The sequence below is a fragment of the Arachis hypogaea genome, chromosome 15, assembly GCF_003086295.3.
Source record: "Arachis hypogaea cultivar Tifrunner chromosome 15, arahy.Tifrunner.gnm2.J5K5, whole genome shotgun sequence".
In the NCBI taxonomy this organism is placed as follows: Eukaryota; Viridiplantae; Streptophyta; class Magnoliopsida; order Fabales; family Fabaceae; genus Arachis; species Arachis hypogaea.
In genome coordinates, this window is record NC_092050.1 from 39159908 (window position 1) to 39183742 (window position 23835).

Consider the following 23835-nt stretch of genomic DNA (forward strand, 5'->3'; position numbering starts at 1 on the left):
AGGGTGCTATCTTATTAATCAGAGGTTCGAAGAAGTTGAGGTAAGTAAATTGGAATGTAAACTGAGGAAGATTAAATGATATGAATAAAAAACCTTGACTGGGAATTGATTAGTTAGAATCTCTATCATTGATGGAATGATTTTTTAGATGGATTTATAATTAATGGTTACTCTGTTTAGTTATCCTTTACTAGGTAAGGGAAAGTCAAACAAGTTGGATTACTAGATCCGTTCACGAGTTACAACCCACTTAGTTCAAGGGATTGACGTTGGTGACAGGATAGCAATTCAACAATTAACCCAATTACAAATTTTCTTTCAATCCTTCCAACTCAAGAGTTCCTTTTCAATCAATTCCCTATCAAGTAATGAAACTACTCACGCATTGTAAATAATAAACCCATAACATATAAAAGGGAATTAAAAGAAGACATGATTATTGGAATTGAAATTGAATGAAAAAGAAATAATCCTTGCATTAGATAACCATAAAAGTATCTAAATAATAAAATTGAACAAAACAAAGAATATGGAAGAATAAAACCAAGTTAAGAAAACAAACTAGAATGATGAAGTCTTGATGAGGAAATAACTCTTCTCAATGTTCCAATGCTAAGACCAATTGAAAATTAAAATTCTAAAAACTAGACAGAAAAAAACCTAAGAGAGTAAAAAAACTAGATCTAAAACTACTGAATGAATGTGTGTGTTGTTTCTGCATATTCTCTGACTCTAGTCTGCTGTTCCGGGCCAAAAACTGGGCCGAAATAAGGTCCAAAAATCGCCCCCAGCAAATTCTGCAGATTATGCAGATCGCACATGTCACGCGATCGCGTCGTCCATGCGGACGCGTCGCTTGCGCTTTTTCCTCTCCACGCGTTCGCGTCGTCCATGCTACCGCGTCGCTTGCTCTTTCCAATCCACGCGGCCGCGCAAGCCATGCGGCCGCGTCACTGCGATTTGCGCTCCTTCGCGCGGTCGCGTGAGCCATGCGACCGCGTCACTTCTCGCTGGTTATCTCCTCAAAATCTTGTGTTCCTTCCATTTTTTGCTAGCTTCCTCTCCAATCTCTATCTCATTCATGCTCTATAAAGCCTGAAACACTTGACACACAGATCACGGCATCGAATGGAATAAAGGAGAATTAAAATTAAATAATTAAAGTCTCTAGGAAGCAATTTTCAAACATGTACTGAATTTAGGAAGGAAATCTAAATGCATGCTAAATTGATGAATAAGTGGGTAAGGATCATGACAAAACCACACAATTAAACACAATATAAACTATAAAATAGTGGTTTATCAATCACATGCATCAATGTTCGTATCCATCAACTACCATGCATTGGTCCCCCACTCTCCAAGAATCACCAACCTATCATACCATTCGAACCTCCCAACCCTATGCACACCCTTAGATCCTCATTTTGCATATCCACTATTCATTCAGAGGTCCCTTCAGTTATAAATACTCACCCCTCAACACCATCATACATCACATAGCACTACTTCCTTTCTTTTCTTAACCGAAATACTATCCCTCATTCTCCTTCCATTACATCCATTCCCCCTTTCTTTCTTCATTCATTTTTCTTACCTCTATTTTTTCTCTATATGCTTAGGGACAAGCACTAATTCTAAGTTTGGTGTTAATTTTTTCTTGAAAAATTTTTGCACAAAAAGTAATGGCACCCAAAGCATCCTTATCAAACAAAAGAAAAGGAAAAGAACCAGCCAATGTTACATATGATGCCACAAGGTTCCTTTCAAAATATCATGAGAATCACTTTCACAATGTGATCAGCAAAAGAAAAATCAATTTGGAGGTGCCATTTGATTTAGAAGAAGGAGAATATCCTGAGATTCAAGAGCAAATCTTGAGAAGAAAATGGCAAGTTATCTGTGACCTACCTCAAAAGGTGGGACAATTATTAGTTCAAGAGTTCTATGCCATGGCTTACTAATGTAGAGACTTTTAATGCTAAAAAATAGAGCTATCTAAGTTATGTAAGGGAAAAAGTGATTGATTTTATCCCCGAAAGTATCCACAGAATTCTTCACCTGAGAGTTCCAACGTCGTCACCATCGGAAGGGAGCTACCAGCACAGGGTGAAAAAAGATCCAAGATATGATGAGGTAATAAGAGATATTTACCTTCTCAGGGTGCAATGGACCTTGGGTGTGAATGGCAAACCACGCTTATTGAGAAGGTGCAACCTCATACCATTGGCATGAGGATGGTTGGAGTTTATCCAACGATCGCTTATGCCCACTAGCAATCATTCAAAGGTGACAGTGTCTAGAGCCATACTGATTCATTCAATCCTTTTAGGTGAAGAAATAAGCGTAAACCACATAATTTCTCAAGAGTTCTATCACAATACTTGCAGCCCATCCTCAAGCTCCACACTTGGCTTTCTAGGCATTATTTCTCGTCTATGTGGGGATGTTGAGGCTTTCATTGAGAATAACATTCCAATCCCGCTAGAGAGACCTATCTTGAAGAGAACCATTTTGGGGGTGAAAAAGAACCCCTCTCAAAGGGTACAAGAGGACATCATCCTTTAAGGAGAAGCTCTACAACTTCCTAAGCCAAAAGCCCCTCAAGATCAAGCCAAATTGAGTCAACAATCCTTTGCTCCTCTACAACAAGAGGTTGAGTGGCAGCAAGTGTACTCCACAATTCAAGAACTCTCCGCACAACAAGCAAATTTTTACACAGAGATCCAAGAGCACAAGGCCTTGCAAGAGGAACATCATAAGGAGTTCCAAGATTTCAAAGCTTTGCATGAGAAACATCATAAGGAATTCCAAGATTATTGAGCACTTTCTAAAACTCGATATGAAGCTAAAGACTCTTGGCGACTAAACATGCATGCCAAAATGAACTATTGCACTTGGGCACAAAATACTGCACATCCAACTCTACCTCTATATGAAAAGGTATCCAATGTTTATAGAAAGGAGTTTAAGAAGATAAACAAGGAACATGCTCTCTGGAAGGATAGGGAATTAGCTATTAGAGGACTTTAATTTGGAACAAAAAAGAAAGGGATGAGCATGCTGTACGAGGAATTTAGGAGCCAAGAGAAAGTTAACAAGATGCTGATGAGAATGATGATGAAAACCATGACGATGAAGACAACAATGATGAATTAGGAGGTCAAGTTCTTTTATGCTTCTCCTATCCTTCATTCTTTTATGTTTTTCTATTCTGTTTGTCTTTTCTTTTCTTTTGCATTATTTTTCTGTTTTCATGTTTTCTTGTTCCTTATCTTGTCTTCTGAACTTACTACTTGTAATGTCCTCCTAAGTACTCTAATCACATGAAAAAGAGTTGTCTGGATGGAGAAAAGTTGAATATGATAAGTAAAGCCCTCTTATGAAAAGTGGTGGTATACTACTTGTGATTGTCACGGACTGAGCTAAAATGTTGATGATCTTGTATGAAAGAAAAGAATGATTCTTTATGAACAAAGGCCTAGAGAAGTATTATAAGACATGTGAACAAACAAAAAGATCCTTGAACTAAAAAAGAAATAAAAAGAAAGAGAAAAAAGAAACATCAAGGAAAAAGAAAAAAAAAGAAAAAAATAAAAAGATCAAGCGAAAAATCAAAGTTGCAAAGCTTTGAGCATGAATGGTTAAAGAACCCAGTTATGTGTCTGTGGTGTTGATTATCCAAGGATAGGGCTTGGGTAACTAGATCTGCGGGGTGTTTCATCACCTGGTAACTTGGACCAACTGGTTTGGGATTATCGATCGAAAACTAAAAATCAAGAGTTCCCTTGAGACAAAATATTTAGAAGCCCAAAGAGGCTCTAGACATCATGTCTGGGAATTTAAAGCCTTTAACTATATGCTTGTGGTGCAAACGTATCAAAGAGTGACTTAGATAATTAGATTCGAGGGGTGCTTTATCACTCGATAACTTAGGTTAACTAGCCCGGGTTATCGATCGAAAGCCCACAATCAAGAGTTGCCTTGAAAACGAAGCACTTAAAGTTGTCAACCGAAAAATCTCTCTATTATAAATAAAGGATTCAAGGATCAATTAAAGCTTAAAAGAAGGGTCTCATAATATCATTCGAGCTTTAACTCTCAAGGATCCTTTACTCCCAATATTTCAAGATTCATTAAGAAGAAGGAAAATTCGTTTATAATCACATGGTGTGCTAAACCCCACTCTCAAAAGGGACATAAGATTAAAGAAGATTCAATCTTCCTTTATTAAATTCAATTCTTTTCTTTTCTTCTCTTTTGCTTGAGGACAAGCAAAGTATTAAGTTTAGTGTTGTAATGCAGCCGCATCTTTAGTTGTTTTTCCTTTAGAACTTCATTCAATAAGCCAAGAATTCTTGTTAAATAGGCAATGATTTCATGATTTAATGAGCATTAATTTGAGTTAGTTTGAATTCATTTGCTACAGGAAAAATTGGAAGAAATTTAGCAAAGATCAAGGATAGAGAAGAAGTAATAGAAAGCTTACTGAGTTGAATAGAAAGGTTGTTGGATTGAACATAGGGCTTATGGACTCAAACAGAGACTCCCTGAGATGATAAAATCTTGGCACATCCAACGTGCCATTTCAATCCCTCTTCCAGTAGCCAAAAGCAAGGTCACGTTGAACCCAAAGGAGGGCACGTCCAACGTGCCTCTAAGGAGGCAAAGAGCATGTCCAAAATGCCATTTTGAGCCCTCTTCAGGTGCTCACTCCAGACCTCACGTCCAACGTGAGCCATGGCACGTCCAATGTGCCATTTTGGAGCTCCCTCCGGTAGCTCACACCAACCTTGCATCCAACGTGCATGGAGGCATGTCCAACGCACCAGCAGCCTCATCAAGCTCACATTCAACCTAAGTAGAGGCATGTAACACCCTAACTACCAAAACTCACACTTTCGGCTGCACAACTCTGATAGTTTGGACATTACGACGACTCTTATACTATTTAATACTAAAATATGAGCCTGTTTAAAACTTTAAACCGCAAAACCGCTCCCAAAATACTTTCGTTCGATAACGTACATCCATAGATACCATACAACTTACAAAAACTCATAAAGAGTACATCTATATATATACATAGATATATATAATATTACAAGCATTAACCAATACAATCCATATCCCTCTTACAGAATATATCAAGATACAGGCGAGGGTACAATAAATAATAATCCAAAGCAATACAGAACATTTCAACAACAACTAAAATAAACTCTTCGTGATTTCTGCGTCCATATCCTGAAAGGAGAAAAAAGTAGGAGTGAGAACATCATCCTCGAAAGGGTTCTCAGTAGAGGGTTTTTGGGAATTACTGTAATAGGATACGTGAAGATAAACCGTACCAGTGATTAATAACCGTCTTATGCCTCTTTTCAAAAACCACGGTTTACAATAAAAGTAAAGTCGGAAATATTTTCTGAAAGAGGAACCGTTCAATTCTCAAAAACTCAAAATTCTTTCATAAAGGTTTATCTTTACAAGGCACGTCCAACATGCCATTAGAGCTCCCTCCCAGGGGCTCACTTCCCCCTTGCATCCAACGTGTATGGAGGCACATCCAATGCACTAGCAAGCCTCCCCACCTTATGTTCAACATGAAGATGGCACGTCCAACGTGCCAATTGGAAGCACCTCCAGTGGCTCATCTCCAAGGCCACGTTCAACATACAAAAGAGCATGTCCAATGTGCCTAAAGTGCGTCCAACTCATGGGCCTTCTACCCTCCAGGGCCTTTTTATTTTCTTTACCAATCTCTAAGCCTCTAAGCTTAAATGAGGGAGTGAAGATTAGGCAGATGGCCCATGTCATCTAGCATTGATTAAGGATCAATTGGAGAAGGATCTAAAGCTTGACTTGAGAAGGAGAGCATTAATTAGTTAGATTTTATTCTATTTTAATTTGATTCTGTTTTGAATTTTGAATTTTAGGTTTTAGGTTAACGTATATAAGGATAGGAGCCACATACATAAGCTTCTTCTTCAGCAGTTTTACAATTCATAATTCTAGGTTTTCTTTTGATCATGAGCAACTAATCTCCTTTGTTAAGGTTAGGAGCTTTGTTTATTACCATGGATTAAAGTTTTTACTTTTCTATTCTTGATTCATGCATTGATATTTTCTTAAGAGTTTAGTTTTTGTTCTTCATCACAAGGGTTTAAAATGATCGAAAAATAGCTTAAATCTGAATTGAATTCTATATCCATCTTGGAAAATATTGTTTGAAGAATTAAGCTTCAAAACCTCTTCTCTTAATTCTAAAAGTTTTGAACTTGGCTTGATAAGTGACATTAAATCAATTAGATTTAAATCTTAAGAATTGTGTAGCTTATGAATTAGTACGTATGCTTAATCTCTTATAATAATTGATTGATCAAGGAATTGACTATTAGTTAAGTTAAGGGAAATTAGATTACCAAGTGATTGGAATTTGGTTAATTAGGATTCACTGTAAGATAATTTTTGCATGATCAAGTTAGATAGTGAAAGGCGTTCTTCTTGAAGTTTTAAATATCTCCGAAAACATAGCATTCCATTTATACTATTTTCTCAACAGTTTATAAATTGCTTTCATTTAATCTTCTGCTTTTGCTATTTGATGTTATTGAAACCCTAATTTGTAATTGTCTAGTTAGAACAATCGATTAACTCTTTTGTGCTCAGTCTATTAATCTTCGTGGGAACGATAACTCACTCCCGTGGTATTACTTGATACGATTTGGTGTACTTGTCGAATTGTAGTTTTATAAAATTTCGTATTATTGGAAAACTTGCTCTAACACTCGTAGATTTGTCTTTGGATATTTTTTTCTTGGATCATCTCTCGTTTGCTAGAGAAGCAAGAAGCAAAGTATTGTGGCACAATCATCAGTTGAGGTTGAATATAGGGTACTCGATCTTGTCATTTGTAAAAGCATTTGGATCAATTACATTCTCACTTATTTTTGTCTCCTCACTCCAGATCTCTTCACTCTCTTCTGCGACAATCAGTTCACCATCCACATTTCTACCAATTCTATGTTTTTCAAGCGTATGAAACATATCGAGATTGATTGTTACACTGTTCACAACAAGGTCCAGGATGTTCCTGAAGCTTCTTCCTGTTTCTTTTACTTATTAGGTTGCATATGTGCTTACAAAGGTACTGCCGCCTACTCCATTTAGCACTTTCCATTCCATGCTTGGTATGATTGACTTTCACCTTCCAAACTTGCGTCGAGGAGTTACAACTTCTACTTAGTTAGCCTCATCTCTTCATTCTTCTTCACATGTACAACACCTAGTTCGTTCCCTCTTATAGCAATAGTTAGCTAGCTAGTCACTAACTTAAGTTAATTAGTTAGTTGAGCTAAATTAACTCTAGTTAGTTAGATTAACCTCAATTAGACTAACGTCCGAAAGATGTTTTTAATCAAATTCATCCTTCAAAGATTTTAAGTTAGTCACATAAGTCCTTCTGTCTCTTTCCTTACTAATTGTGTTAAAATTTGCTGATTTGATTCATTAAGTGATACCATACTGACTATACCATACACCTAACAGTCCTAATTAATTGGTAATATGACAAGTTTATAAAATTAGATTAAATTATTCCTAAATTGAGAAGATCTTGAGGTATTGAACTCCCTCAATTTGGAGTTGATTTAATCTAATTAATAAATTTATTATGTTAGCATTCAATTAAAATTGTCAGGTGTGTACAGTAATGTCACTTAACGTGTTGTATCAGCAAATTCTAATGCCATTAATAACGAAAATGACGAAAAGACTAATATGATTAATTTAAAATCTTTGAAAAACTAACTCGTTCGATAACCAATTCAAAAAATGAGTGATCTTTTGAAGATGAATTTAACCATTTATCCATTTATTTTATTTTATTTTTTGATATTACCATCTACCCATTTATATTAATAAACTCACGAGACAAAAATAAATTTCAAAACGGAAAACATAATACCTAATAATTACGTGTCCATATTTATTTTTGTCCCCGTGGGGACGGGTACATATTTATTAGGATCTCTAGGAAAAGATGAGATTAAACTAATAATAATACCATCCAAAGTAGATCTCAAACAAACCACCACAAAAAAAGAAAAAAAATATTCAACTTTCTCCCGATAGACCTTACCTAATATGTCCTTCAAGTTTATATTTAACTAAAATATTATATGTTGGATACCATATACTAATATTCTAATGAAAAAGAAAAAATTTGATGGATAAAACAATGTAAAAATCAAATGATAATTTGAGGATCCTATGCTGTTTAGTGGTGTCCAAAATTTAATTAGAGCTAGATATGATAAGTCATATTGATGAAGGTTATTAAATAACCTATATTCCCAATTTGCCACAATTAGTACAAATTCAGAAATCTCCAGGAAGGTGTCTCCTACGGTCCTACCTAATAGGATACCACATCCAATTCCAACAAAATCCCTTTTTTTTAGGACCTTCAAACACCTCTTTAATTTGTTCAAAGATGCATTGTCTTCATTCAATATTGCCATAGTAACCCCACCTAAGTTGTGCAGTACATTACACAGAATTACACATGCATGTTTTGTAACTTTGCTGTAGTGGTTTTTAAAAAGAAAAATAAAAATAATTAAAAATTATAAGTGAAGCATTAGTTGCTAGCACACTTGAAGTTGCTACATTACATATTTACATGCAATATTGCAATCTCAAACAAAAGTGAAAGGAAAAAAGAAAAAAAAATAAAATAAAAAGGAAATAAGGTGTGTCCTATTTGTAGGACTAACCGAGGCAAGAGTATGAGCTGGAACAGATGATTGCATCCTTTTACTACAGATGCCCTTTCATGAAACTTGTCAGAACTTAGATATACGAATAAAGAGATCATATAATTGCATGTATAGGAAATGTTCAAGCATCTCATGATTTTAAGTGTTCTAGTATTTTTTATCATTAATATCAATTATGTTAAAATTAGTGACTAAAACTAAGTTTATAATTAAAATTAATAACTAAAAATATTAGAAGACCTGGAACTACATTACAATTAAAATGCTTCCAAGTGTATATATTGAATAGGATAGGTGCCATTTTTTTTAATAAAAATTATTAGTAAAGCCTATTTTAGCTAAAGCTAAGCAGCTCATGTCAGCCAAATAAATTATTCCATTCCACATCCTCATGCGGACATCCCAGGATACATGAGCATTCTTTCCATTTGAAAAATAAAAAACAAACAATAAATTGGTTGGATTAATAGAAGGTTGAAATTAATAATGTTTAGTAAAAACATAAAATTCTAAGAATGGTAAATAAAACTAACGGAATTAAAGTTGTTATATATTTTGAAGAAGAGAAAGAAAAAGTATACAATGGGTTTGTTGAGATGACATATTTTTATAATTCATTCTATTTATAAATAATATTATTTGCTTACAAATAATTAATGAATTGTTTAAGTCGCACTGGATAACGTATTCTGAAAATTTAAGTATAAAGTTTTTAATTTTATGAAGATGAAAACGATATACTCAAATCTAGTTATTAGATACTATCAAAAACAGAACAAAAATCTGAATATTATATTTTTGTTTCAATTTTAATTTGTTTACACTGATCATTTGTTTTCACTTACTTTTTTTTTTATTTTATCTGATTTTAATTTTATTACAAAAATACTATATATATATATATATATATATATATATATATATATATATATATATATATATATATATATATATATATACTAACTATTAAATCAATTATTGTTTATTTGTATATAAATATATGTGTTATGTAATTTATTTTTAATGTATATTTTATTTTTTAATATGTATTTTATAGAAATGATTGATTTATAGTGACCAAAAATTATTTTGTACCCATTGCTTAATTCATCTTATTATATCTGATTTATTAAGCTTAATCGATCATCATAACAATTTGGCATAAGTAACCTAGTACATCCAATAATGGCGCCAAGGGTTTCAGCCCATGTGTGCAATAATGGTGTCCTTGCATGCACACACTCCTTTTACAGAAGATCATTGGCAGTATCTGTTTTGGAAAATCACACATCATTATAGCAGCTTATTGGATTAATAACAAAGAAATTACAGAGAACTAACATTATAATTTTATGGAATTATAATTTTTTGAAATTACGTTCATTTGGTCTTATTAGTCTTGTGGTAAAAAATATCCATAGAGTAAAAAATTATTTTTAAAAAAGATCGTAGAAAAATATTGCAATAAATTAAGGAGATTAAATGTTTCATAGAACCAAAAAAAATCAAGTAATAGGTTTTTTTAGTTATTATTTTTATATAAAAATCTTATCAACTTTTTTAATTTATTAGCTCATGAAAGAATTTATTTTTTATTAATAATTAATTTTTAATATATATTATCTAAAAGTTAAAAGAATTTAATAAATATACTTTTATATTTAATTAGACTTTAGATATAGGTTTATTATTTAAAAATAATATTTTTTATATATTAAAATATAAATAGATATTATTATAAAATAATTATTTATAAAATTAACGTAAAAAATAACTGCACATAGTGCAAGCAGCAAGGACGCATAAATTTTAGAAAAAAGTTGAATGAAATTTTTTTTAACTAATTACAATGAGCGAGTCTCATGTTATATATGTTGTTTATTAAATTAATAATAAGTTATAGGTTATAGATAAAGTGGGGAGGGTAGATAAAAATAATAGAAAATAAAAAAGAAAAAAAAAATAAAAAACGAATAAAATAGAAAAAAAAAAGAGAAAAAAAGATTTTATTTTAATGTAAGAGTAAGGGATAAATAGGTTCCTAATCTTTTTAAACAGAAACATTTTTTTTCCTCAAGATTGAAAATACATTTCGACCCCTCACCATTTAAAATACGTGACAATTATATTCTTCTGTCGAATTAGTGCTGGAAACGGTAACAGAGATTGCTGAACTGGAGGGATGGATAGTAATGTGTCTATTACGGTTGCTGAAGTGGATGGAAACAAATTGTTAGAGGATAATTTGGTCCTTATTGGCCAAAACGACGCCGTATGCTGGAATAAGCCCTATTTCATCGAAATAGATCGACGAAGCAATGGCCATTGATGGAGCGATTGTCGATGATGAGTGAAGGGGTTTCTTCATGCACAAGACCTGGTGGGAGATCTTCATTCGTCGTGCCAGGAGGATACGAGCATGATGGGGTTATCCTCCTGGATAAGTGAGTGTGCGAGTATGGAGGACCATCAAGGGAACAATGCAAGGGTGGTGGCGGATTTCGTGGTTTGCTGCATGCTTCTTTCCAGGAATTGCTTTTGTGATTCTAACTGCAATCAACTTTCTGTTATGGGGCAGCAAGAGCACTGGTGAGGTAGTCTTCTCCCTGGTGAGCAACCCTATTCCGAGCTCCTCCCTCACAAACTTATACAATGGGTATGATATGCTTTTTGCAATTCTATATGGAACTGTTGGATTCGCATTCTCATAGGCCACCCTTGTGTAAACCCCGGTTAAATTAGTTAATAAATTAGTTTTTAATAAGGAGGATTAGAAATGTGAATATTATATCAAATTAGGATAGAGCTCATCGAAACGAGAATTTTGACACCAATTTCGAAGAAAACGGTCCAAAATTAGACCGAACGGACCGAACCGGTTGAACCGGACCCAAACCGGGCCGTCGGTCCAACTGGACCAACTCATTAAAATGAAGCTGAACCCCTTTCTCTCCCTCATTTGGATGCAGCAGCGTGAAACACTTCCAGGGAGGGGAGAAAGCTTCCGTAACTTTACGGTAAATTTCCGATCCCCGTAACTTCTCCGTCCGAGCTCCAATCGCCGCACCGTTTGCGGCCACGCATCCACCGCGTTGAGCTCTACATTTCTACCGGAACAATTTCACTGGTAACTTGTTTAATCACTCTCAGCCATCTTTTCTCCCAATTTTCGAATTTTAAGTGGGAATGTTGAATTTCTTTGATTTCTGATGTTTTAGGATCCAATTAGCTTGAGAGAAACGTTCACTCTTGCTTATGTGAAGCTTGGGTAAGGTGAGGATGCGATAATTCTATTTTATTTTCATTGAATTTGAGCTTTGAGTATTAAATTGGGTATATATGTGTTATGAATGTGTATTAGGTTGAAAATAAATAATTGGAGCTTGAAATTGTGAATACTGGAACTTGGAGGAAGCGGATTAGTTGAGGTTTTGAGGGCTGTGTTCTTTTAGGAAAATTTTCTTGGAATAATACTTGGGAATCGACTAAGGTATGGTTTAGGTTTCTTGCATTTAATATATAATGTTCTGTGAAAACTTAGGCTAGATGACCATAGGATAAGTTGGAATGCAGGTGTATATTTAATATTTAGTAATTTGTCGATGAATATAATTGGTTGAAGTTTATTGGATAATTAGTTATTAATTTTGGATGGTGAATGTTGTTATGTTAATTTGGAGAGAATTATAGTTGAATGTTATTGTTGATGAACATGGTTGGTTTGGTGCTTGTTGATTAATTAACGATTCGATGAATTATTGATTTGAGGTATTTTGTGTTAAATGCCTAGGATTTGTGAATTATGACTCTTAGTTGAATTTTGGTTGTTGGATTTGAATATTGTATGAGTTTAATTGTTGATCTGAGGTAGATTTTTTGTGGAGATTGTTATGATAATGAGGAAGGAAATGTTGAATTGAAAAGAAAGCAGGTTTGGACCCGAACAGGGTGGCAAAGTCCGAGTTTTAGAAGAGATGCTGCCGAAATTTTATAAAAATTAGAGATTAGAGATTTTGTTTATATGATTATTTAAAAAGATTTAGATTCAAAGGTTATATGGTTTGATTTAGAGTTATTAAGAAAATGAGCATGTTTTAAGTTTGATTCATTTAGAAAAGAATGAATTATGTTTTGAATTGGAACTATTGATGGACGGAATGGGAGGTGTGATAATGAAGGATAAGGATTGAATATGATTGATGTATGATGATGAATGAAATGCGATTGAGAATGATGTTGATGTTGATGAATTATAATTGAATTATTTATATGGCTTATGAATTTGAATAATCTGAGATACGAGATTCCCTGGATTAAGTGCCGTGGCTTGCCACCACGTGTACCAGGTTGAAAACTCGATACTCTGTTGACCCTACGACGTAAGTGTGTGACCGGGCACTATATAAATTCCCGGGAATGTTACCCCCATTGAGTATTATTGATTATTTGAGAAAAAACTATGCATAGACTCTTGGGGATGCACGTCGGGGGACAGTCTAAGTACAATTCAGACTTGTCGGGTTGGCTGGATAACCGACAGATGAGCCTCATCAGCCATAGGACAGGCATGCATCATATGCATATTACTTGAATTACTTGCTTGTGCTCTAATTGGGTGTGCCTATCTGTATTTGCCATGCTAAATGTATATTTGTTATCTGCAGTACTTGTAACCTACTTGTGTTTGCCTTTGTCTGTTTAGTTGTCTGTGAAAATGCATGATGGAGTTGGAGGTTTGGAGGAATGGCAGTATGGGATTTAGATTTAAGGTTAAGTTAAGTTAGGATTAAATATTTTTAGAGAACCACCCTTTATGGCTTCTGTTTAATACTTTAAGCTCTATAATCTGAGTGTCGGTGTTCTAGGATTGCCTCTGGCATTCCCAGGACCTTATATATTATGTGTGTGGCACCTTTACCATACTGAGAACCTCCGGTTCTCATTCCATACTATGTTGTTATTTTTAGATGCAAGTCGAGAGGCATCTCGTTAGGCGTCTGGACTCTTGAAGCGGAGTGGTTACTGGGATATTTTGTTATGCTATGATGTATATATATGTACTTAGCTTTCTCTCCGCATGACTTATTCTTTTTGATCCTCTTAGAGGTTTATGGAGAGGCAGGATTGTGTATATGTACTTTTGGGTTTTGGATATGTATGTATATATGTGTAAATATTCTCCAGCCAGTCTTGACTTCGCAGGCTGAGTTAGGAGCTTGATATTTTGTATCTTTGGCACTCTATTCCCACTTCTGTTAGCTTATGTTTGATAGTTATGGTTTTCTTAGCACGTAAGTTAACTCGTTCCTTGAGCGTTGCGCCTTTATTGTGCGATTTTTATTTTCCCCTTTTCTTCAAGGCTCCTAGCATATTATAATTCTTCTGCTATTATATGTACTCATTTTATTTTAGAGGTCGTAATACCACACCACATTCGTTTTACGACTTAAGCGTAAAGCTTAGTGTGGTAGGGTGTTACATTATGGTATCAGAGCAGTTTGTTCCTATAGAGCCTGAAAGACGGACTGATTGTGCTTCTGTGCATTCTCTGTATATGTGTTTATGTGCTATTAGGATATCTAATTGATATATGTGGCATAAACGTTTGTGAGCATGCATTTGGAACTTAAAGCATTAGACCTGCGATATTGAGACTGATCAACTTAATATCACTTGTTTGGTGTGTATAGGGACCAGATGTCGACTTGCGGACGCGGTCGCGGGCGAGGTAGAGGTAGGACAGGCACCGTTACTCCTGCCCCCATAGGGACTGATCCAGTAGACTTTATGGCTGCCCTGGGAAATATGGCTGCAGTTATGCAGGTGACAGCTGAGGCACTGGGTAACCAGATAAATCAGGGTAATCATGGGAATAATAATGATGAGGATGGTCCTATGACACTTGCTACATTTCTGAAAGTTCGCCCTCCGACTTTTAGGGGAACCTCAAATCCCACTGATGTAGATAATTGGATTCAGGCTATGGAAAGGGCGTTACAGGCACAACAGGTTCCTGAAGAGTAATGGGTTGAATTTGGAACTTATCAGTTGCAAGGTGAAGCTCAGTATTGGTGGCAGGGAACACGACGTATCCTGCAGCCTGATGGTGCTGTGATTCCTTGGGAGGTTTTCTGGACAGAGTTCTATAAGAAGTACTTTCCTAATTCAGCCAGAAATGCCAAGGAACTTGAATTAATGCAGTTAAAACAGGGACAGATGACTGTTGCTGAGTATACTAGTAAGTTTGAGGAGTTATGTCGCTTTTTTCATATCTGTCAAGGTGCGCCTGAAGATTTTGCTGAATGGAAGTGTATTAAATATGAGGGAGGTCTTCGGAGCGATATTCTGAGCTTCGTTGCCCCAATGGAGATCAGGGTATTTTCTGAATTGGTGAATAAGAGTAGGGTGGCTGAGGATTGTGTGAGGAAGGCAGCAAGAGAGAATGGGAATTTGGGGGTGCCTTTTCAGAGGCCTTCAGGGAGGAACTTTGCTCCAAGAGGTAGGAATTTCAAGCGTGGAGGTTTTGTTTCGCAGCAGACTCAGGGTCAAGGTAATTACAGAAGGCCGAATACCAATGCTAGTCAAGGAAAAAGGTTTGGGAAGCAGCCACAGCAAGATCTGAATTGTCAGAAGTGCGGAAGGTATCACCCTGGAGTTCCGTGCAGATTCGGACTTGGAGTATGCTATTCTTGTGGACAGCCCAGGCATATGGCCACCAATTGCCCGGAGAAGAAAAAGTATGAGACTGGTAGAGTGCAACAGCCAGGGAGAGTATACACCACTTCTACCATTGGTGCTGAGGGATCTGAGACACTGATTAGAGGTAATTGTGAAATGGCTGGTAAAATCTTAAATGCTTTATTTGATTCAGGAGCGTCTCATTCATTTATTACATTTGAAAAAGCCTATGAATTATGATTGAGAATGGTGGTTTTAGGTTATGATTTGAAAGTATATAATGCTACTCATGAAGCTATGGTGACTAGGATAGGATGTCCACAAGTTCCCTTTCGAGTACAACAGCGTGAATTTGTGCATGATTTGATTTGTTTGCCTATGACTGGTCTTGATCTCATTTTGGGATTGGATTGGTTATCCAAGAATCATGTTTTACTTGATTGTTCTGAAAAGTCAGTACAGTTTATGCCAGAAGGGTCAGAAGCACCGGTTGTGGTGAATAGTTACTATTTAAATTCTATGATAGTAAACTGTTCTGGAACCGAATGTCAGGGTATTATGTTATTAACTGCGGGAGTATCAGGTAATGATCAGAGTTTAGAGCAAATTCCGGTTGTATGTGAATTTCCAGATGTGTTTCCGGATGATATTAATGAATTCCCACCTAACCGAGAGGTTGAATTTGCAATTGAGTTGGTACCTGGATCCGGTCCAATTTCAATTACTCCTTATAGGATGTCGCCTTTAGAAATGGCTGAACTGAAGGCTCAGCTGGAAGATCTGTTAGGTAAGCATTTTATCCGACCAAGTGTTTCTCCGTGGGGAGCGCCAGTGTTACTGGTAAAGAAGAAGGATGGGAGTATGCGGTTGTGTGTCGACTATCGGCAGTTGAATAAGATCACTGTGAACAATAAATATCCGTTGCCTAGAATCGATGATCTAATGGATCAGTTACAGGGTGCCGGTGTGTTTTCTAAGATTGACCTGCGATCCGGATATCATCAGATAAGGGTTAGAGACGAGGATATTCCAAAAACTGCTTTCAGAATCCGTTATGGTCATTATGAGTATACAGTGATGTCTTTCGGGTTAACTAATGCCCCGGCAGTATTTATGGATTATATGAACAGGATTTTTCGACCGTATCTAGACAAGTTTGTTATCGTCTTCATTGATGACATTCTTGTTTATTCTAAGTCTGAAGAGGAACATGCTGATCATTTGCGAACTGTGCTGCAAATTCTGAGAGATAGGAAGTTATATGCTAAGCTATCTAAATGTGAGTTCTGGAAGAGTGAAGTGAAGTTTCTCGGCCACGTGGTGAGTAAGCAGGGGATAGCTGTGGATCCTGCTAAGGTGGAAGCAGTGATGAATTGGGAGCGACCAATTTCAGTGACAGAGATCAAGAGTTTCTTAGGTTTGGCGGGGTATTATCGCAGATTCATTAAGGGATTTTCACAGCTCGCCTTACCTTTAACTAAATTGACTAGGAAGGACACGCCTTTTATCTGGACTCCGGAATGTGAAGAGAGTTTCCAGGCATTAAAGCACAAGTTGACTACTGCACCTGTATTGGTATTATCTGAACCAAGTGAACCGTTTGAAGTGTATTGTGATGCATCTCTGAAAGGTTTGGGGTGCGTTCTGATGCAGCACCAGAATGTTGTAGCATACGCCTCACGGCAATTAAGGCCGCATGAAATGAACTATCCGACACATGATTTGGAGCTTGCTGCTGTTGTGTTTGCTTTAAAGATTTGGAGACACTATCTCTATGGTGTTAAGTTTCATGTTTTCTCAGACCATAAGAGTTTGAAGTATCTTTTTGAGCAGAAAGAATTAAATATGCGTCAGAGGAGATGGATGGAGCTTCTGAAAGATTATGATTTTGAATTGAATTATCATCCAGGAAAAGTGAACATTGTGGCGGACGCTTTGAGTCGGAAGTCTTTATATGCAGCTTGGATGATGCTACGGGAGGAAGAGTTACTGAAGGCATTCCAAGGTTTGAATTTGGGAGTTAGAGAAGAATCTGGAATCCTGTGTTTGAGTCAGTTGCAAATTTCAAGTGATTTTAAATCAGAACTTCTGAGGGCTCATCGAGACAGTGAAGCGTTACGTAAGGTATTACCAGCAGTCGAACAGGGAAAACAGTGGAGAATGTCAGAAGGTCAGGATGGTTTATGGAGGTTCAAGAACCGGATTATTGTGCCTGATGTTGGAGACCTGCGACAAAGTATCTTGAAGGAAGCTCATAAGAGCGGGTTTTCAATTCACCCAGGGAGCACTAAAATGTATCAGGATCTGAAAGCGATGTTCTGGTGGCCAGGTATGAAGAATGATATGTCATTGCATGTATCTAAATGTTTAACGTGTCAGAAGGTTAAGATTGAGCATCAGAGACCATCAGGGACCCTTCAGCCTTTGGAGATTCCACAATGGAAATGGGAGAGTATCGCAATGGATTTTGTGATAGGTTTGCCTAGAACCCGATCTGGTTGTGACGCTATTTGGGTGGTTGTGGATCGACTGACAAAATCAGCTCACTTTCTTCCTATCCGAATAAGCTGCACAATGGAGGAATTGGCTCGAATGTATATCAAAGAGATTGTCAGGTTGCATGGTGTGCCTTCTACTATCATATCTGACAGAGATCCTCGTTTCACATCAAGGTTCTGGGGAGCTTTTCAGCGTGCATTTGGAACTCAGTTAAGCTTGAGTACTGCGTATCACCCTCAGACAGATGGTCAGTTAGAAAGAACTATTCAGACCTTGGAAGATATGCTAAGAGCTTGTGTTTTGGACCAACCGGCGAGCTGGGACCGGTATATGCCATTAGTAGAGTTTGCTTATAATAATAGCTATCATGCGAGCATCGGAATGGCTCCATATGAGGCTCTGTATGGCAGGAAATGTCAATCTCCACTATGTTGGTATGAAACTGGAGAAAGGAGTTTATTAGGGCCTGAAATGATAGCTGAAACGACTGAGCAGATAAAGAAGATTCGTAGTCGAATGCTTATAGCCCAAAGCCACCAGAAGAGCTATGCTGATCAGAGGCGAAAGCCTTTGGAATTCGAAGAAGGAGAACATGTCTTTCTGAAAGTTACACCAACCACTGGCGTGGGAAGAGCTATTAAGACTAAGAAACTGAATCCCCGTTATATTGGACCGTTTGAGATCCTGAAGAGAATTGGGCCAGTGGCTTATAGAATTGCCTTACCGCCGTATCTTTCGAATTTGCACGATGTGTTCCATGTGTCACAGCTTCGGAAGTATAATCCTGACGCAAGTCATGTCCTGGAACCAGAACCAATCCAAGTAAGAGAAGATCTAACACTTCCAATAATTCCAGTGAGAATTGATGATACTGATATTAAACGATTACGCGGAAAGGAAGTATCATTGGTAAAAATAGCTTGGAGTCGAGCTGGTATCGAGGAACATACCTGGGAGCTCGAATAAGATATGCGAAAGGACTATCCAAATCTCTTTTCAGGTAACTAGATTTGAATTTTGAGGGCAAAATTCTTTATTAGGTGGGTAGGATGTAAACCCCGGTTAAAATAGTTAATAAATTAGTTTTTAATAAGGAGGATTAGAAATGTGAATATTATATCAAATTAGGATAGAGCTCATCGAAACGAGAATTTTGACACCAATTTCGAAGAAAACGGTCCAAAATTGGACCGAACGGACCGAACCGGTTGAACCGGACCCAAACCGGGCCGTCGGTCCAACCGGACCAACTCATTAAAATGAAGCTGAACCCCTTTCTCTCCCTCATTTGGATGCAGCAGCGTGAAACACTTCCAGGGAGGGGAGAAAGCTTCCGTAACTTTACGGTAAATTTCCGATCCCCGTAACTTCTCCGTCCGAGCTCCAATCGCCGCACCGTTTGCGGCCACGCGTCCACCGCGTCGAGCTCTACATTTCTACCGGAACAATTTCACTGGTAACTTGTTTAATCACTCTCAGCCCTCTTTTCTCCCAATTTTCGAATTTTAAGTGGGAATGTTGAATTTCTTTGATTTCTGATGTTTTAGGATCCAATTAGCTTGAGAGAAACGTTCACTCTTGCTTATGTGAAGCTTGGGTAAGGTGAGGATGCGATAATTCTATTTTATTTTCATTGAATTTGAGCTTTGAGTATTAAATTGGGTATATATGTGTTATGAATGTGTATTAGGTTGAAAATAAATAATTGGAGCTTGAAATTGTGAATACTGGAACTTGGAGGAAGCGGATTAATTGAGGTTTTGAGGGCTGTGTTCTTTTAGGAAAATTTTCTTGGAATAATACTTGGGAATCGACTAAGGTATGGTTTAGGTTTCTTGCATTTAATATATAATGTTCTGTGAAAACTTAGGCTAGATGACCATAGGATAAGTTGGAATGCAGGTGTATATTTAATATTTAGTAATTTGTCGATGAATATAATTGGTTGAAGTTTATTGGATAATTAGTTATTAATTTTGGATGGTGAATGTTGTTATGTTAATTTGGAGAGAATTATAGTTGAATGTTATTGTTGATGAACATGGTTGGTTTGGTGCTTGTTGATTAATTAACGATTCGATGAATTATTAATTTGAGGTATTTTGTGTTAAAAGCCTAGGATTTGTGAATTATGACTCTTAGTTGAATTTTGGTTGTTGGATTTGAATATTGTATGAGTTTAATTGTTGATCTGAGGTAGATTTTTTGTGGAGATTGTTATGATAATGAGGAAGGAAATGTTGAATTGAAAAGAAAGCAGGTTTGGACCCGAACAGGGTGGCAAAGTCCGAGTTTTAGAAGAGATGCTGCCGAAATTTTATAAAAATTAGAGATTAGAGATTTTGTTTATATGATTATTTAAAAAGATTTAGATTCAAAGGTTATATGGTTTGATTTAGAGTTATTAAGAAAATGAGCATGTTTTAAGTTTGATTCATTTAGAAAAGAATGAATTATGTTTTGAATTGAAACTATTGATGGGCGGAATGGGAGGTGTGATAATGAAGGATAAGGATTGAATATGATTGATGTATGATGATGAATGAAATGCGATTGAGAATGATGTTGATGTTGATGAATTATAATTGAATTATTTATATGGCTTATGAATTTGAATAATCTGAGATACGAGATTCCCTGGATTAAGTGCCGTGGCTTGCCACCACGTGTACCAGGTTGAAAACTCGATACTCTGTTGACCCTACGACGTAAGTGTGTGACCGGGCACTATATAAATTCCCGGGAATGTTACCCCCATTGAGTATTATTGATTATTTGAGAAAAATTATGCATAGACTCTTGGGGATGCACGTCGGGGGACAGTCTAAGTACAATTCAGACTTGTCGGGTTGGCTGGATAACCGACAGATGAGCCTCATCAGCCATAGGACAGGCATGCATCATATGCATATTACTTGAATTACTTGCTTGTGCTCTAATTGGGTGTGCCTATCTGTATTTGCCATGCTAAATGTATATTTGTTATCTGCAGTACTTGTAACCTTCTTGTGTTTGCCTTTGTCTGTTTAGTTGTCTGTGAAAATGCATGATGGAGTTGGAGGTATGGAGGAATGGCAGTATGGGATTTAGATTTAAGGTTAAGTTAAGTTAGGATTAAATATTTTTAGAGAACCACCCTTTATGGCTTCTGTTTAATACTTTAAGCTCTATAATCTGAGTGTCGGTGTTCTAGGATTGCCTCTGGCATTCCCAGGACCTTATATATTATGTGTGTGGCACCTTTACCATACTGAGAACCTCCGGTTCTCATTCCATACTATGTTGTTATTTTTAGATGCAAGTCGAGAGGCATCTCGTTAGGCGTCTGGACTCTTGAAGCGGAGTGGTTACTGGGATATTTTGTTATGCTATGATGTATATATATGTACTTAGCTTTCTCTCCGCATGACTTATTCTTTTTGATCCTCTTAGAGGTTTATGGAGAGGCAGGATTGTGTATATGTACTTTTGGGTTTTGGATATGTATGTATATATGTGTAAATATTCTCCAGCCAGTCTTGACTTCGCAGGCTGAGTTAGGAGCTTGATATTTTGTATCTTTGGCACTCTATTCCCACTTCTGTTAGCTTATGTTTGATAGTTATGGTTTTCTTAGCACGTAAGTTAACTCGTTCCTTGAGCGTTGCGCCTTTATTGTGCGATTTTTATTTTCCCCTTTTCTTCAAGGCTCCTAGCATATTATAATTCTTCTGCTATTATATGTACTCATTTTATTTTAGAGGTCGTAATACCACACCACATTCGTTTTACGACTTAAGCGTAAAGCTTAGTGTGGTAGGGTGTTACACCTTGCACTTTCAACCTCATTTTGTAACATACTCTTCAACTCATTCTCAAAAGCTCCAATTTTCTCAAAAACTACGCTCGCATTTTTTTTCCTGCTGATGGCACTCGCTTGTGCTTCCTCATAAAGTATTTGTTTTAATTTTGGCATCAATGAATACCTAACATTGAAGGAATCATCAATATAGGAGAATACAATACATATTCTCTATCAACTACTTTGAGAAAATCTCTCTTACATGATCCAAACAAATCCGTGCTTAATGTCTTCTTTGCAACTCCACTTATAGTATCCTTGATTGTGCTCTTCAAAATTTCCTTCAAATGCCTCAAGTCAATAGCTTGGCAAAGCGCAACCAAATACGTGGAGCACATTAGCTTCAATATCTCGACAGCTTCTACGGTTTTCCAAGCAGAAATTAACCCCAAGGAATTCACATCTTGGTTATGTTGCTCAGCACTTTGCACATGGTTGGTTACTGGGTTTGCCAGATATTGAAGTTAAGAGCAATAAACAGCCATGGCAACCACAAATGCCTTAAAACCATAATTCAGACTCGGATTTCTGCTGACAGAGAGATTCGATGGCAAACTGTTGATATACAAGTCATCGACTAGCTTGGTAAATTATGTAAAGATGAGTTTGCCAATTGAAGCAACAGCTAAACGTGCATTATCCATCGAAACTCCAATTGGGGTGCCTTGAAAATTGCCACCATTCAAAGCCTTGCTACTAGTGACATCAATCAGATGATTTTCGTTGACAGAGTTTATTTCCCTTTCAATTGATTTAGTCGAATACCTGATGACTTCAATTCAATCTGTGGACCAAGCCACTAAGGAGAATTTTGGAGAGCATAACGATCATTTTTGGGCTTCTACAATGGATCTGCCTATTGCATTCTGGCTTGTTGGATGTAAGAGCTACCCTCTAAGATATGCTCCATAATAGTAGCAGCTTCAATTTGGCCAGGATGGTACTTCAGCTTATGTATCAAATGATGTGTAAATTCTGGATTGCACTGCATAACTTCGGCGAAAACTGCTGACGAAATTTCAGACAAAAAAGCTAAGATGTTTGCCTCAAAGAGCACCACAGAAGCTCCTGGCACGACGAATGAAGATCTCCCATCAGGTCTTGTGCATGAAGAACTCCCTTTACTTATCATCGACGATCGCTCCATCAATGACCATTGCCTCGTCGATCCATTTCGATGAAATAGGGCTCATTCTAGCAATACGGCGTCGTTTTGGCTAATAAGAACCAAATTATCCTCCAAAAATTTGTTTCCCATCCACTTCAATAACCGTAAAAACATCACTATCCACCCCTCCAGCTCAGCAATCTCCGTTACCGTTTCCAGCACCAATTTGACGGAAGGACATAATTGTCACACGTTTTAAATGGTGAGGGATCGAAATGTATTTTCCAATCTTGTGGGATGAAAATGTCCCCGTTTAAAAAGGTCAGGAACTTATTTGTCTTTTACTCTTAATGTAATAAAAATATTGAAGAATTACCATGTGTTCATAACATGCAGCGGAAAAAAAAGAAAATAATCCTAAAGATCTATTTTTGTGCTTAAATTTTATTATAATAAACAATATATAGATCAGATATAAATACCTGTGTACGCTAGTAAAAATCACTTTCTCCTTCGATGGTCGGAAGGCGCTATGCATATCCACACCGAAACCAACCTTTGCTGTCAACTCCTTGACCAATGGACATCTGATCTAATTGGGAAACCTCTTGCAACTCTTTGCACGCCATAAAATTCTTCTCCAAGAATTAGGCTCACATACGTTTATGTGTATAGAGGTAAAGAAATAAACCTCTACTTTTGGTATACATATATATAGTATGAGATTTGTTACTGATTTTAAATTTGAATCTCAATTCAAATTTGAATCATATCTTACTATTTTAAACTTGAATATTTCAAATTTATGAATCATATCATAACTCAATTTGAAACAGAATTAGTTAGGATCTCATCCAAATTTAGAATTCAAGTTTAGAAATATAATAACTAATTATGCTCAAATCTCATAATATTCTCACTTATCATAT

The 23835-nt window shown here is 36.5% G+C and overlaps 2 long non-coding RNA genes and 1 pseudogene across 2 annotated transcripts; 2 read left to right on the forward strand and 1 right to left on the reverse strand.

Annotated features, from left to right (window-relative positions):
* Nucleotides 1–11208: 11208 nt before the first annotated feature.
* On the reverse strand, nucleotides 11209–22945 carry LOC112748332 (phenylalanine ammonia-lyase class 3-like; annotated as a pseudogene).
* Nucleotides 11755–12543, forward strand: LOC140179654 (uncharacterized). The gene is made up of 3 exons (XR_011873395.1): nucleotides 11755–11907; nucleotides 11999–12053; nucleotides 12142–12543. It is a non-coding gene; the product is annotated as an uncharacterized lncRNA (long non-coding RNA).
* LOC140179655 (uncharacterized) lies at nucleotides 19248–19776 on the forward strand. The gene is made up of 3 exons (XR_011873396.1): nucleotides 19248–19413; nucleotides 19505–19559; nucleotides 19648–19776. It is a non-coding gene; the product is annotated as an uncharacterized lncRNA (long non-coding RNA).
* Nucleotides 22946–23835: the final 890 nt, after the last annotated feature.